The sequence below is a fragment of the Schistocerca cancellata genome, chromosome 12 (assembly GCF_023864275.1).
Source record: "Schistocerca cancellata isolate TAMUIC-IGC-003103 chromosome 12, iqSchCanc2.1, whole genome shotgun sequence".
NCBI classification, from domain to species: Eukaryota; Metazoa; Arthropoda; class Insecta; order Orthoptera; family Acrididae; genus Schistocerca; species Schistocerca cancellata.
The window spans coordinates 19145812-19161637 of record NC_064637.1 but is presented as its reverse complement, the minus strand read 5'-3'; the positions used below and the strand labels follow the sequence as shown (position 1 = coordinate 19161637).

Here is a 15826-nt window from a genome sequence, read left to right as displayed (position 1 = left end):
CATCAGGGAGGGGGAGCTGACGGAAGCCAACTTGGGAGAGGGTAAGGAGGTTGGAGAGATGGAGATCCGGTGGGATGTGGGAATACAGGCGCGGCAGCGGGCGGGGGTGGGAGAGGATGGGTGAGACGAGCGGGTGCGGAGGATCGAGTTTGCGGGAGGTGTACAGGATCCGTATCCTTTCAAGGAAAAGGAGGAGGTGGGGGAAGGGGATGAGATCGTACAGGATCCGCGTGGGGGAGGGGAGACGGATGCGATAGACGAGACGGAGAGCATGGCGTTCAAGGATGTGTAGGGATTTATAAAAGGTAGGGGGAGGCGGAGATCCAGGCAGGATGGGCGGATGAGGGATTTATAGGTGTGGAGGATGGTGGAGGGGTCCACACCCCACGTATGGCCGGAGAGGAGCTTGAGGAGACTGAGTCGGGAGCGTGCCTCGGCTTGGATTGTCCGGAGATGGGGAGTCCAGGAGAGGCGACGGTCGAGGGTGACGCCAAGGTACTTAAGGGTGGGGGTGAGGGCGATGGGACGGTCAGGCAGCAGACTTCTATGAGGAGGGTATTCAAAAACTGTTACAACGCTATGACAAGTACCTCAATATTGACGGAAATTATGTATAAAAGTAGATTAAGTTACAGGCTTTCAAGTAAAAATAAAATTATTGATATATCTTAGCACGTCTTTTTTTTAATTTCAAAACGGTGCTTACTTAAAAAAAAACACGCCTCGTAACAGTGAAGATGTGGTGCACTGTGAATTGCTTCCCCATCACTGCTGACATCTGTTGTCAAGAACTGGGACGTCTTGTACACGCAGTCCGACTGTGTGAAGTGATGCCAGTCCACGATAGCGCCTGCTTGCACTCTACTAGACTGATAACAAACACCATACAAGAGTTGGCTTGGAAAGTCGTTCCCTACCCACCGTATACACCCGATGTTGCGCCCACAGCTCTTCACCTGATCTTCCGCTCTGTATCGAACAACCGCCAAAGATGAAAACGTGCTCCGAATACGGCTTCGCCTCACAACCGCGTGCTTTCTACAGTTGCGGAATCGAGGAGTTATCCCGGCGTTGGCAGAGAGTTGCAAATATGAAGGAGAATATACACGGCGTTACAAAATGAACATACGGGTTTTAAGGCTTTGTGGCATTTATTACATTCACCTTACAATTACAAATGGGCAACGGCCTTGCCGCAGTGGACACACCGGTTCCCGTGCGATCACCGAAGTTAAGCACTGTCGGGCGTGGTCGGCACTTGGATGGGTGACCATCCATGCCGCCATGCGCTGTTGCCATTTTCAGGGTGCACTCGGCCTCGTGATGCCAATTGAGGAGCTACTCGACCGAATAGTAGCGGCTTCGGTCAAGAATACCATCATAACGAAAGGGAGAGCGGTGTACTGACCCCACGCCCCTCCTATCTGCATCCTCCACTTAGGATGACACGGCGGTCGGACGGTACCGGTAGGCCACTTGTGGCCTGACGACGGAGTGTTTTACAATTATAAATAATACATCAAATGAAAGAGCAGCTCAAACAGTTTTGTTTGTGTACCTGTATGCAAAGGGAAGAGAATGGAACGAGTGACTGAACAACGTCTTGAACGAGTGAGAGTCTTTCACGCGTAGGCCCCATAAATCAGTTCGGAAGGCTTTTCATGAATTAGCAGTTCCAGTGACACCTGTGTGTAGACTTAAGGAGACGCCTACAATTACGTCCTTGTCGTTAGCAGTTGCTACAAGCTCCAAAGCATCGTTGCAACAATTAACACCACACCCACGGATCAGTGTTTGGGACCAACTCCCATACCGACTCGATGTCAGACGAATGGTGGTCACATTGAACATTTGTAAGAGAAACAGTATCAGCTGGTCTTTCATTTGATGTATTATTTATAATTGTAACTTGAATGTAATAAATGCTACAGAGCCTTCGAACCCGTGCATTCATTTTGAAACGCCCTGTATTATTGATCACTAAACTCTCTATTATGTACCGGGTGATCAAAAAGTCAGTATAAATTTGAAAACTGAATACATTACGGAATAATGTAGACAGAGACGTACAAATTGACACACATGCTTGGAATGACATGGGGTTTTACTAGAACCAAAAAACATTACAAAAGTTCAAAAAATGTCCGACAGGTGGCGCTTCATCTGATGAGAATAGCAAGAATTAGCATAACAAAGTAAGACAAAGCAAAGGTGATGTTCTTTACAGCAAATGCTCAATATGTCCACCATCATTCCTCAACAATAGCTGTAGTCGAGGAATAATAATGTGAACACTGTAAAGCATCTTCGGAATTATGGTGAGGCATTGGCGTCGGATGTTGTCTTTCAGCATCCCTAGCAACGTCGGTCGATCACGATACACTTGCGACTTCAGGTAACACCAAAGCCAATAATCGCACGGTCTGGGGACCTGGGAGGCCAAGCATGACGAAAGTGGCGGCTGAACACACGATTATCACCAAACGACGCGCCCAAGAGATCTTTCACGCGTCTAGCAATATGGGGTGGAGCGCCATCCTGCATAAACATCGTACGTTCCAGCAGGTGTTTATCAGCCAGGCTGGGGATGCTGCGATTCTGTAACATATCGGCGTACCTCTCACCCGTCACGGCGGCAGTTACAAAACCAGAATCACGCATTTGCTGGAAGAAAAAAGGCCCGATAACGTTTTTTTTAATTTTTGGTTCTAATAAAACCCCATGTCATTCCAAGCAAGTGTGTCAATTTTCACCTCTGTATCTACATTATTCCGTGGTTTGTTAGGTTTTCAAATTTATACTGACTTTTTGATCACCCAGTATATCTTTTGTGTTCATTAAACTTATGAAAAAACTCTACGAACTTCTGCACCCACACAATATTTCAGACAGCATGTGTCTAACGATAAGTTTATAGAAGGGAAAGACCAAGGTAGAATGTAAATGTCGTGTGACTAGGGCCTCCCGTCGGGTAGACCGTTCGCCTGGTGCAAGTCTTTCGAGTTGACGCCACTTCGGCAACTTGCGTGTCGGTGGGGATGAAATGATGATGGCTAGGACAACACAACACCCAGTCCCTGAACGGAGAAAATCTCCGACCCAGCCCGAAATCTAACCTGGGGCGTTACGTATGACATTCCGTTGCGCTGACCACTCAGCTACCGGGGGCGGACACCAAGATAGAATAACAACACTATTATGAAAAGGGTAAACTTCTACATTAAACGTATTCGCAATCCACATTTCTCATTTGATAATTTACTTTCTCTCGTCAAGCCCTGCTAGAAAACGTATCACAGTGTACCATTCGTATAGACACGACATTACAGAAACTTCTCAGAATGGACAATACTGTTGTACATAGGAGACTACATATTAATGTTTATTGAAATTTATAAATCGATGTGATACATGTAAAGTGCTTGCTGCCAGTGGTTCAGTTAGGATGAAGAATAACGTCAATTCACATTTACTTAACCTGTGTAGGCACACATTACATCTGCTATCTGATGTAATGTTACAAATTGTCTTCACAGGGCACAATTCTTTCAAACATTTATATAAGATTAATTTAAAACTTCGTTCCTACCACCACCAGTGATACAGAAGAGTTTAAACAATTTCTGGGAACGACACTTGTGCTAAAGGACACTTCAGAAAATACGTAAACAAACAGTTATTGTAAAATAAGAGAAAACTGCGTAATATACGGCGGTACAAGGAACTGACTTTACAAAGCAAATGAGGATTCCTGCATAATGGTGTCTGTTTTCCGTACTATTTTCCCTCTTTAAATGTTTATGTTTCTGTACTTCATTAATAAAACATGTGCTTATGACGGTGGCTCAAGCTAGCCGCGCGTGATTAGCCGAGCGGTCTTGGGCGCTGCAGTCATGGGCTGTGCGGCTGGTCCCGGCGGAGGTTCGAGTCCTCCCTCGGGCATGGGTGTTTGTGTGTGTGTTTGTCCTTAGGATAATTTAGGTTAAGTAGTGTGTAAGCTTAAGGACTGATGACCTAAGCAGTTAAGTCCCATAAGATTTCACACATTTGAACATTTTTGGCTGAAGCTTCAGAACTGCATATTTGACAAAAGCTCAAAAAAATGGCTCTGAGCGCTATGGGACTAAACATCTTAGGTCATAAGTCCCCTAGAACTTAGAACTACTTAAACCTAACTAACCTAAGGACATCACACACATCCATGCCCGAGGCAGGATTCGAACCTGCGACCGTAGCAGTCCTGCGGTTCCGGACTGCAGCGCCAGAACCGCTAGACCACCGCGGCCGGCGACAAAAGCTCGAACGTTTAGGAAGCATTTCTCATGAAAGTGACATGTGTTTAAAATAATGCCATTTATTTATGCGAACAGACTTTTTACAGAGCACGTGAAATCCATATTTACTTCTTGCTGCATCCACTGTCGTTCTTCTTCGCTGCTCGATGCTTTGAGGATGTTTTCTTTATCCTTTTCTGAATTTTTGTTCCTAACCAAATTCCTGTTGCATGCGTCCATTATGTTCATGTTTGCTCCTGTCAGGTCCTTCAATGTCTGTGTAAACCATGTTGGTTGCCCTTTCAGCTAATGATTTGCTTCCTCAGTCGCTCACCACCCATTCTAGCCAAATGTTCGAAGAATGACATCCTTCATTTGGGCTTGTTCTGTACGGGGGGCACATCTTTTTCTCTTCCACTTTCGGTCGATGAAATGTGGAATTTGTTGTCGGACATGGTGGGACATGCCCGTCTGAGTCGCTGTAGTTTCATGAAGCTCCGATGCGTGGCGGGGCTATATGCAGTCTTCCAAATGGCGTCCGTAATGGAGATGCGTTCCAAGCAGACAGCTGTCATCGAGTTTCTATTGGCGAAAAACCAGAGCACTGCAGATACTCATAGGAACGTGCAGAATGCCTGCAGAGGTCTGGCAGTGAACAAAAGCACGGTGAGCTCTCGGGCGAGGTGCCTGTCACCATCGCATGAAGTTCGCGCAGACCTGTCCCACCTCCCGCGTGCCGGCCGGCCGCACACAGCTGCGACTCCTGCAGTGTTGGAACGTGCGGACACTCTCATTCGAGGCGATGGGCGGGTCACAGAGAGGCACTTCAGTGCTAAACTGGGCGTCCACCGGCCGAGGTTCTAACAGGCGTGTGTCAGCTGCGATGCCTCGCTGCCTACATCTACATCTACATACATACTCCGCAATCCACCATACGGTGCGTGGCGGAGGGTACCTCGTACCACAACCAGCATCTTCTCTCCCTGTTCCACTCCAAAACAGAACGAGGGAAAACGACTGCCTATATGCCTCTGTACGAGCCCTAATCTGTCTTATCTTATCTTCATGGTCTTACCGCAAAATGTAAGTTGGCGCAAGTAACATTGTACTGCAGTCAGCCTCAAATTCTGGTTCTCTAAATTTCATCAGTAGCGATTCACGAAAAGAACGCCTCCTTTCCTCTAGAGACTCCCACCCGAGATCCTGAAGCATTTCCGTAACACTCGCATGATGATCAAACCTACCAGTAACAAATCTAGCAGCCCGCCTCTGAATTGCTTCCATGTCCTCCCTCAATCCGACCTGACAGGGATCCCTAACGCTCGAGCAGTACTCAAGAATAGGTCGTATTAGTGTTTTATAAGCGGTCTCCTTCACAGATGAACCACATCTTCTCAAAATTCTACCAATGAACCGAAGACGACCATCCACCTTCCCCACAACTGCCATTACATGCCACTTGGAAGGTCTGGTCTGAGGTAAGACGGGCATGGCACCCCAAAACTGGTTATGGCACTACAATAAAACATTTAAGAAGTATTGTGGCTGGTTGCGTCATTCACCAAGTATCATTAACGACCGCGGAGTTCATAAGATCCAACATGGTAAAATAACAACACTGAACTAGACTGAAAGAGTGACTCATCATGTGCTGGAGATGGTCGCTGGAACTCTGTAAGAGCTACAGTGTGGCGCACGCCACTGGACACGTGCCGCATTGGCCCTGCAGGTCTGAGGCCTTCTTTCACGTTCGCCTCCGCTCACCTCCAGCGAGGTGCATTCCTCTGTGGTTACGGCCGGGGGGAGGGGGGGGGGTACACATGTTCCGCCCCCCTCCATCCTCTGCTCCCCCCTCCCACACACCACTACGACGTTGGCTGGTCTGAATGGCCGACCGCACCCACTGCCACGTCTCAGCGCCGTTATGTGCAGGTAGGGGGGCTGCCGGGTCACTAGCCTGCCTCAAAACACGCGGCCCGTCTCTCCTTTCCTCTCACCTTTGACATAGGCCGGTATTTTTGTCAAAGATTTGATCAAAGATGTGATAAAATATTCGTCAAATATATTTGACAAAGATCGGTAATTTCCAAGAATGATTGCCTATCGAAGTCGCGGGGTCCAAACGATACATACCGAACGTGCGATCGTAAATCGATCATGCGAGCCCGGTGGCGGGCGTTGTGATCGTCATTTTTATCCGTTTTCCGTCGTTCCCTTACTTGCTCTAAATTACATATCTCCGCGAATTATTTGTGAGTTACTAGGGAAACCCAGACAATTTATGTCGTTAGTGAGTGGGATGTCTGGTGTTCTTGACGTTTCTTCGGCGGATTCTCTCACATGAAAGAATCTAATTCGATGTTTGTGCAGTGTAGAAAATTGTTCGACTTTTTGTAGCAAATGTGGAGTACTACCGGACTAGGAAAGAAGGGACTGTGTAGACTGTGGTGGTGCGAAATACGTAAAACTTCGTAAGAACAGTTTCGACGCTGAAATACCGTTACAGTTTCATTGCGGACAGTGCGAAAAACGAACGAGTATCAGGAAGAACACATGGTTCGTCTCTTCCAAATTACCCAGCCACACCACCGTAATGGACTTTCACACGACGACAATTTTTGTAACGCTCTTCTTTTGTCTGTGCTGTAGTGACCAGCGTAGACATACTCATAACGTCCGGCAGAGTGGCATGATCGATTTACGATCGCACGTTCGATATGTATCCTTTGGAACCCGCGACTTCGATAGGCAATCATTCTTGGAAATTACCCGAAGATCTCTGACGTGGCGCTAAAAAGGTGTGTTACTGTCATCATATTTTTCGTCAAACTTCAAGACGGCTGACAACAACAACTTGTTATTAACCGCAGCAGTTGCATGTACCACAACTGCACTGTGTGCACATGTGGAAGAGAAGCGGAGAAAAAAGGGAAACGTACCTGGGTGAAGCCGTGGGTTTTACGACGAGACGATAAAAGCATTCAACAAAACTTGTGACGTGAGCTTATAGTGGGAGACGTCAAGTTGTACATCAGTTACTTAAGAATGGATGAGCATACGTTTCTGTATGTGCTCAGTGAAGTGTATCCTCATATCGCAAAGAACGATACTCACTTAAGAACTGCCACATCTGCAGAAGACAGGCTCACTGTAATACTCCGATTCCTTGCTACAGGAGAGAGTTAGGTTAGGTCAGGTCTGCAATCTTCTTAATCTATTTTTGTATTCAGCGTGCCTCACGTTGTAAAGCGCCTCATCAGCTTCATACATCTCTATTAATTTTGTAGTTGTCGGTACACACCAACTGTATTTACCAGCAATGTTTATAAAAACACTACAGATTACAGAACGCTGCACTGACGCTAGCCCTCCAAGTGGTAACATGTCACATTGCAGTGAACAGAAGACAAGCGACTTCTTTGATCAAATCTACAGTGAGGCCCTAGATTTGATCAAATATTTGACGACATTTGACAAAGTTCCCTATTACACCATCAAATTTATTTGACAAAGATATTGGACAAAGAATTTTGATAGTGTAATACCGGCCATACGGATGAGCTAAATGTGACTTTTCCGATATCAGTGATTTCTATGGATGCTGCTTTTCAGTAAGTGTGATTTTAGATTCCTGTATGTCACACTTTAACATTGCAGTTCACGAATTCACAACTTTCATCCTTCTCCACCGTACCAACGTTAAATTACAATTTCTCCGACTTCTGCTTAGGTGTTACACTGTGATTAATCGCAAGTAGCAGCTAACGGGCTCTGCTAAGTATATCTGTTTACCGGTATTTAGGGATGGGGCTATATTGTGACTTTCCAGTATCAGTAATTTCTGTGAGTGCTACTTTTCGGTAGCTGCTACTTTACATTGCGATTTGTCACCCTATAAAATCGTAATAACCACGCGTCCCCACATACCAACGTTAAATTGCTATTTCTCCAACTTCTGCGACGTATCACCGTAAATATCACACTGTGATCAGTCGCAAGTATCAACTAACAGACACTGTCAAGTATATCTGCTAACTAGTATTTAGGGACTGGACTAAACTGTGGCTTTCCGGTATGAATGATTTTTGTGTATGCTAGTTTTCGGTAATAGCGATTTTAAATTGCGATTTGCCACACATCAAAAACGCTGTTCGCGAGTTGACCATGTGTGCCCCTCAGCAGCATTGTTGTTGTTGTTGTCTTCAGTCCTGAGACTGGTTTGATGCAGCTCTCCATGCTCCTCTATCCTGTGCAAGCTTCTTCATCTCCCAGTACCTACTGCAACCTACATCCTTCTAAATCTGCTTAGTGTAATCATCTCTTGGTCTCCCTCTACGATTTTTACCCTCCACACTGCCATCCAATACTAAACTGGTGATCCCTTGATGCCTCAGAACATGTCCTACCAACCGATCCCTTCTTCTGGTCACGTTGTGCCACAAACTTCTCTTCTCCCCAATCCTATTCAATACTTCCTCATTAGTTATGTGATCTACCCATCTAATCTTCAGCATTCTTCTGTAGCACCACATTTCGAAAGCTTCTATTCTCTTCTTGTCCAAACTATTTACCGTCCGTGTTTCACTTCCATACATGGCTACACTCCATACAAATACTTTCAGAAATGACTTCCTGACACTTAATTCTATACTCGATGTTAACAAATTTCTCTTCTTCAGAAACGCTTTCCTTGCCATTGCCAGTCTACATTTTATATCCTCTCTACTTCGACCATCATCAGTTATTTTGCTCCCCAAATAGCAAAACTCCTTTACTACTTTAAGTGTCTCATTTCCTAATCTAATACCCTCAACATCACCCGACTTAATTCGACTACATTCCATTATCCTAGTTTTGCTTTTGTTGATGTTCGTCTTATATCCTCCCTTCAAGACACCATCCATTCCGTTCAACTGCTCTTCCAAGTCCTTTGCTGTCTCTGACAGAATTACAATGTCATCGGCGAACCTCAAAGTTTCTTCTCCATGGATTTTAATACCTACTCCGACTTTTTCTTTTGTTTCCTTTACTGCTTGCTCAATATACAGATTGAATAACATAGGGGAGAGGCTACAACCCTGTCTTACTCCCTTCCCAACAACTGCTTCCCTTTCATGTCCCTCGACTCTTATAACTGCCATCTGGTTTCTGTACAAATTATAAATAGCCTTTCGCTCCCTGTATTTTACCCCTGCCACCTTTAGAATTTGAAAGAGAGTATTCCAGTCAACATTGTCAAAAGCTTTCTCTAAGTCTACAAATGCTAGAAACCTAGGTTTGCCTTTCCTTAATCTTTCTTCTAAGATAAGTCGTAAGGTCAGTATTGCATCACGTGTTCCAGTATTTCTACGGAATCCAAACTGATCTTCCCCGAGGTCGGCTTCTACTAGTTTTTCCATTCGTCTGTAAAGAATTCGTGTTAGTATTTTGCAGCATACCACCGTTAAATTACCATTTCTCCGAGTTCTGTGTATATGTTCTTTCGGATATGTCCGAAAGAACAGATACCATCGGCGACCATGAAGCGCTCTAGAATGAAATGATAATTAAATCAAGACCCTACGCTGCCGACAGGCGTTGATATACATCAACGGGTACAATTGAAAATTTGTGGCCCTACTGGGACACGAACCCGGGATCTCCTGCTTACATGGCAGACGCTCCATCCGTCTGAGCCACAGAGGGCACAGAGGAAGGGCGACCGCAGGGATTTATCCCTTGCACGCTCCCCCAACTTACTGTCCACACACCACATTCGCAGTGGCCCTGCCCATTACACTCAGTACTCGTGGCAGGCAATCTTACCGAGTGCCGTAAGAGTTCGGGCAGTGCGTGTGCATCCAGCACAGAAGAAGGAGGTCAATGGCTGGTTAGCCTTTAACTATATGAAGATGGAACAGATACGATCTTCATACACTACTGGCCAATAACATTGCTACACCAAGAAGAAATACAGATGATAAACGGGTATTCATTGGACAAATATATTATACTAGAACTGACAAGTGATTACATTTTCACGCAATTTGGGTGCATAGATCCTGAGAAATCAGTACCCGGAACAACCACCTCTGGCCGTAATAACGGCCTTGATACGCCCGGCCATTGAGTCAAACAGAGCTTGGATGGCGTGTACAGGTACAGCTGCCCATGCAGCTTCAACACGATACCACAGTTCATCAAGAGTAGTGACTGGTGTATTGTGACGAGCCAGTTGCTCGGCCACCATTGACCAGACGTTTTCAATTGGTGAGAGATCTGGAGAATGTGCTGGCCAGGGCAGCAGTCAAACATTTTCTGTATCCAGAAAGGCCAGTTCAGGACCTGCAACATTCGGTTGTGCATTATCCTGCTGAAATGTAGGGTTTCGCAGGGACCGAATGACGGGTAGAGCCACGGGTCGTAACACATCTGAAATATAACGTCCACTGTTGAAAGAGCCGTCAATGCGAACAAGAGGTGACCGAGACGTGTAACCAATGGCACCCCATACCATCACGCCGGGTGATACGCCAGTATGGCGATCACGAATGCACGCTTCCAGTGTGCGTTCACCGCGATGTCGCCAAACACGGATGCGACCATCACGATGCTGTAAACAGAACCTGGATTCATCCCGAAAAAATGACATTTTGCCATTCGTGCACCCAGGTTCGTCGCCGAGTTCACCATCGCAGGCGCTCCTGTCTGTGGTGCAGCGTCAAGAATATCCGCAGCCACGGTCTCCGAGCTGATATTCCATGCGGCTGCTAACGTCGTCGAACTGTTCGTGCAGATGGTTGTTGTCTTGCAAACGTCCACATCTGTTGACTCAGGAATCGAGACGTAGCTGCACGACCCGTTACAGCCGTGCGGATAAGATGCCTGTCATCTCGACTGCTAGTCATACTTCTTAGGTAATAGAACCAAGTACGTTGTCCTCGATGGTGAGTGTTCATCGGAGGTGAGGGTATCATCTGGAGTGCCCCATGGAAGTGTGGTAGGTCTGCTCTTGTTTTCTATCTACTTAAATGATCTTTTGGATAGGATGGATGACAATGTGCGGCTGTTTGCTGATGATGCTGTGGTGTACGGGAAGGTGTCGTCGTTGAGTGACTGTAGGAGGATACAAGATGACTTGCACAGGATTTGTGATTCGTGTAAAGAATGCCAGCTAACTCTAAATACAGATAAATGTAAATTAATGCTGATGTATAGGAAAAGTAATCCAGTAATGTTTGAATACTCCGTCGAGTAAATATTTGGGCGTAACATTGCAGAGCGATATGAAGTGGGACAAGCATGTAATGGCAGTTGTGGGGAAGGCGGATGGTCGTCTTCGGTTCATTGGTAGAATTTTGGGAAGATGTGGTTCATCTGTAAAGGAGACCGCTTACAAAACACTAATACGACCTATTCTTGAGTACTGCTCGAGCGTTTGGGATCCCTATCATGGCGGTTTGAGGGAGGACATAGAAGCAATTCAGAGGCGGGCTTCTACATTTGTTACTGGTAGGTTTGATCATCACGCGAGTGTTACGGAAATGCTTCAGGAACTCGGGTGGGAGTCTCTAGAGGAAAGGAGGCGTTCTTTTCGTGAATCGCTACTGAGGAAATTTAGAGAACCAGCATTTGAGGCTGACTGCAGTACAAATTTACTGCCGCCAACGTATGTTTCGCGGAAAGACCACAAAGGTAAGAGAGATTAGGGCTCGTACAGAGGCATATAGGTAGTCATTTTTTCGTCGTTCTGTTTGGGAGTGGAACAGGGAGAGAAGATGCTAGTTGTGGTACGGGATACCCTCCGCCACGCGCCGTGTGGTGGATTGCGGAGTGTGTATGTAGATGTAGATGTTGGGATCCAGCACGGCGTTCCGTATTACCCTCCTGAACCCACCGATTCCATATTCTGCTAACAGTCATTGGATCTCGACCAACGCGAGCAGCAATGTCGCGATACGATAAACCGCAGTCACGATAGGCTACAATCCGACATTTATCAAAGTCGGAGACGTAATGGTACGCATTTCTCCTCCCATACACGAGGTAACGTTTCACCAGGGAACGGCGGTCAAATGGTGTTTATGTATGAGAAATCGGTTGGAACCATTCCTCATGTCAGCACGTTGTAGGTGTCGCCACCGGCGCCAACCTTGTGTGAATGCTCTGAAAAGCTAATCGTTTGCATATCACAGCATCTTCTTCCTGTGGGTTAAATTTCGCGTCTGTAGCACGTCATCTTCGTGGTGTAGCAATTTTAATGCCCAGTGGTGTATATATAAAGCTTTGAACAGAGGAAGGACCGTTTGAAGAAGTTGCGTTGTGGCCAGTGGAGAATACTTTGAAGGTGATAAAAATCTGGTTTGAAAATATTAAGGAATAAAGACGTTCTGACAAATTTCCGTATATTTTTAATTATCTTTTTTTTTTTTTTTTTGGGGTCCACCCGTCGTATAGACGCCCAACAGTAGTGCGCAGTATGAACTACTGTGGAATATTATTGACAGTTTAGGGGGGGCTGAAGGTGCAGAGGGTCCAGCCGAGAAACCCTGACGCGGTCGTGTGTGCTGATGGCCTAGGGAGGGAGGGAGGCAGCGAGCAGCAGGTAGTTTGGACGGCAGGCAGCTGTTAATGACGCGCGCACGCATTCCAGGCCGCTGCGTGACCCACATTGCGTGCGTGGGATTTACGGCTCCGGCTGTTGTTCGGGAAAGGCCTCGTGGCCGAAGTGGACTCTGGCCTGACGCTGCCCGCCACAACACACTGTCTGTCGCGACGTTTTCATCTGATATACGGGGTGCAACTGGGATTGAAAGCGAGACTGACACGAAGTGCAAAATGGCTAAACAGGAATGGCTGGAGGACAAACATAAGGATTTAGAAGCATATATCACTAGGGGAAAGATAGCCCGCCCGGTTGGCCGTGCAGTCTAAAGCCGTCAACACACGGACCGTGTATCCGAACGTTGAGCGTGCCGGGTTTCTGACGCCATAGCGTGGAATAGCACGTTCGGGAGTCTTTCCGAACGTGCAGAGCAGTATCTGGCATGTCAGATATTCTGAGCGTGCGTCTGAGTGTTGACCAATGAGATGGCACAACGCCACCTACGTCACACGCACGCCGTCTCCCTTCAGCACAGGAGGATGCTAAGTTCACCGGACTTGGATACGATGTGACGTCATTATGACGTATCACGCTACATCGAAAACGATAGAAACCGTACATCGACTATTCGACTTTTGTGAACTTTCGAGAGGTTGTGACAGGGTAGCGCTGTGCTCTGCGCCATTCGTTTAAATGTGTTTTGCGTTCCTTGCGTTTAAATCGTGTATTGTACTCTGTGTGTGTCCTGTGCGTTGTTTTTCGTTGCTCGTCTCTAATTATGTGTTCGGCATTCGAGAGACTAATGAGAGAAAAGCTGAAAAGAGTTCAGCATCGATGACGACGGGCAATTGCGTGGTTATTGTGAATCTCAAGCAGAAATTGATGTACTTCTGACCCAGCTGAAGTGCGTCGGTTATTCGTACTCGGTGAGAAGAAGCACTCAGCAGCCAAAATCTTTAGATGCGTCAAGACACTAACCTTTGGTTAAGATTACATTGAGAAATCCACTTCCCCTCGTATTTCATCTCCGGTCGACGATTTTTCTTCAACAATGCCTCATATTTTTCTTTTTAAGTTCTAAATTCAATCATTCTACACACCAGTCATTACTGGACACTAAGGTACGTGTCTCTGCGGTCCGAGTGTAAAATTACTTGGAATTGTGGTTGATAAAAGACTATCTTGGGATGGACATATAAATTACTTAACTAACAAACTTGCACGAGTTCTCTTTCAGCTATATAAATTAAGAAAAAAAAGTCAGCAAGAGTATGCTGCTACAATCTAATATGTACTGACAAGACCAATTCGATGAAACCATACTAAAATATCGATAATAAATAAATATTATTTTCGGCGTAAGCATTCAATACAACAATCACACAATCTAATCTGGTCTGGACATAAGAAGACTTCACTTTTTTACGAAACGTGTTGTCCGTGGTGTTTTCAAGGCCACGGTCAGGAATATTTCTATTAATATCCAGCTCTTTTATTTTGGCGAAATACATATACGCTGCCACACTGAGCTGTTATCAGAATCGAACGTGTCAAAACAAACCACTAGCTGACGACAGTTTAGAATCTCGAACGTTCGTAAAAGTCGATAGGTGTGTTAATCGACTAAAGCGTATATACGTCATAATGACGTCACATCATATCCAGGTTGGGTGAACTTAGCATCCTCCTTCAGTACAGAGTAGTGAGGCGCCATATTGGCTTTCATTTCAAATCTATATGTATATATGCCGTTTCTGGGGACCAGCAAATTGAGAATCGGTGGAAAACCCGTTGTTAACTGTGTGATTCGTTCCAGTAAAATAATGACAAACTTAATTTTCGTGGCAAAAGAAGTATTGTAATTTGCGTATTATGAGAGTAGGCTATTTGAAAGCAGCGACGCACTGAAGATCCACCCAAAACGCATTGTTCTTGGTACAACTTCCTATAGTTAAATTTCAGTTAGTAACATATCTACGATTAAGGTTTTCAGCAACGGTTAACATAAAGTAATTGGAGGTCAGTCATCTGTTGTTCGCGTAGCGTGACGAGTAGCGTCAGCGTCCCGTGCTGAGGTGTTAATGGGGGCGGCTTCCGTATTTTTCTTTCTTAACATTCGCGTTTCAATTGGGTTCTGATACTTTATTATTAGTTCAATACAAGTGTATATTATAATATTTGATGTTATGTAAACCATTTTTTGAGGGGTGACTTGCGCTCCTTGTATAAAGATATTTTGCTCCTTTTTCTTTTACGCTTCGTAATTCACAAGTTGCAAAGATTCTGCAACGGGGGGGTAGGAACAGTCCTCATGTAAGACTGACCTTGGGGTTTTACTGAAATATGGGAATGATGAAATAACCAAGAACCAAATTAGTACCGCACTATTTGTAATGCAACTTTTATAAGCCTGACCTTATTGATTGGACATGCTACTTTCCTTTTCTTGGACGATGGAGGAAATGTGCGTTTTAATAGAGCTAACGTGGGGATTTTACGCACGCCCGTTGAGTAAACAGTGTGATTTACGAACTAGAAACATCCCTCAACTGCCGCTGGAGTGCGTTGCGATCGCGTATACCACGTTGGGGCCCACGTACCGTATGCACAGGTCGCATCGTTCCTGAGCGTTCAGCAGCACGTTGAACTTGGGACGCTCAACGTTGACATTCGGCAGCAAGGTCCGTGTCCCGACTGCTTAACGATGCGACTCGTGCATACGGTACGTGGGCCCCAGCGTGGTATACGGTATCGCAACGCACTCCAGCGGCAGTTGAGGGATGTTTCTAGTTCGTAAATCACACTGTTTACTCAGCGGGCGTGCGTAAAATTCCCACGTTAGCTCTATTAAAACGTACATTTCCTTCATCGTCCACGAAAAGGAAAGTACCATGTCCAATCAATAAGGACACAGGCTTTTAAAAGTTCCATTATAAACAGTGCGGTACAAATTTGGAATACTTCCCCG

General features: G+C 45.7%; 1 protein-coding gene and 1 pseudogene across 1 annotated transcript in view; both read left to right on the top strand.

Moving 5' to 3' along the window:
* LOC126109837 (chondroadherin-like protein) overlaps window positions 1-15826 on the top strand; it is a 222495-nt gene that overhangs the window by 18301 nt on the left and 188368 nt on the right. The gene's annotated exons all lie outside the window — the stretch shown is intronic.
* Window positions 1181-1298, top strand: LOC126110075 (5S ribosomal RNA; annotated as a pseudogene).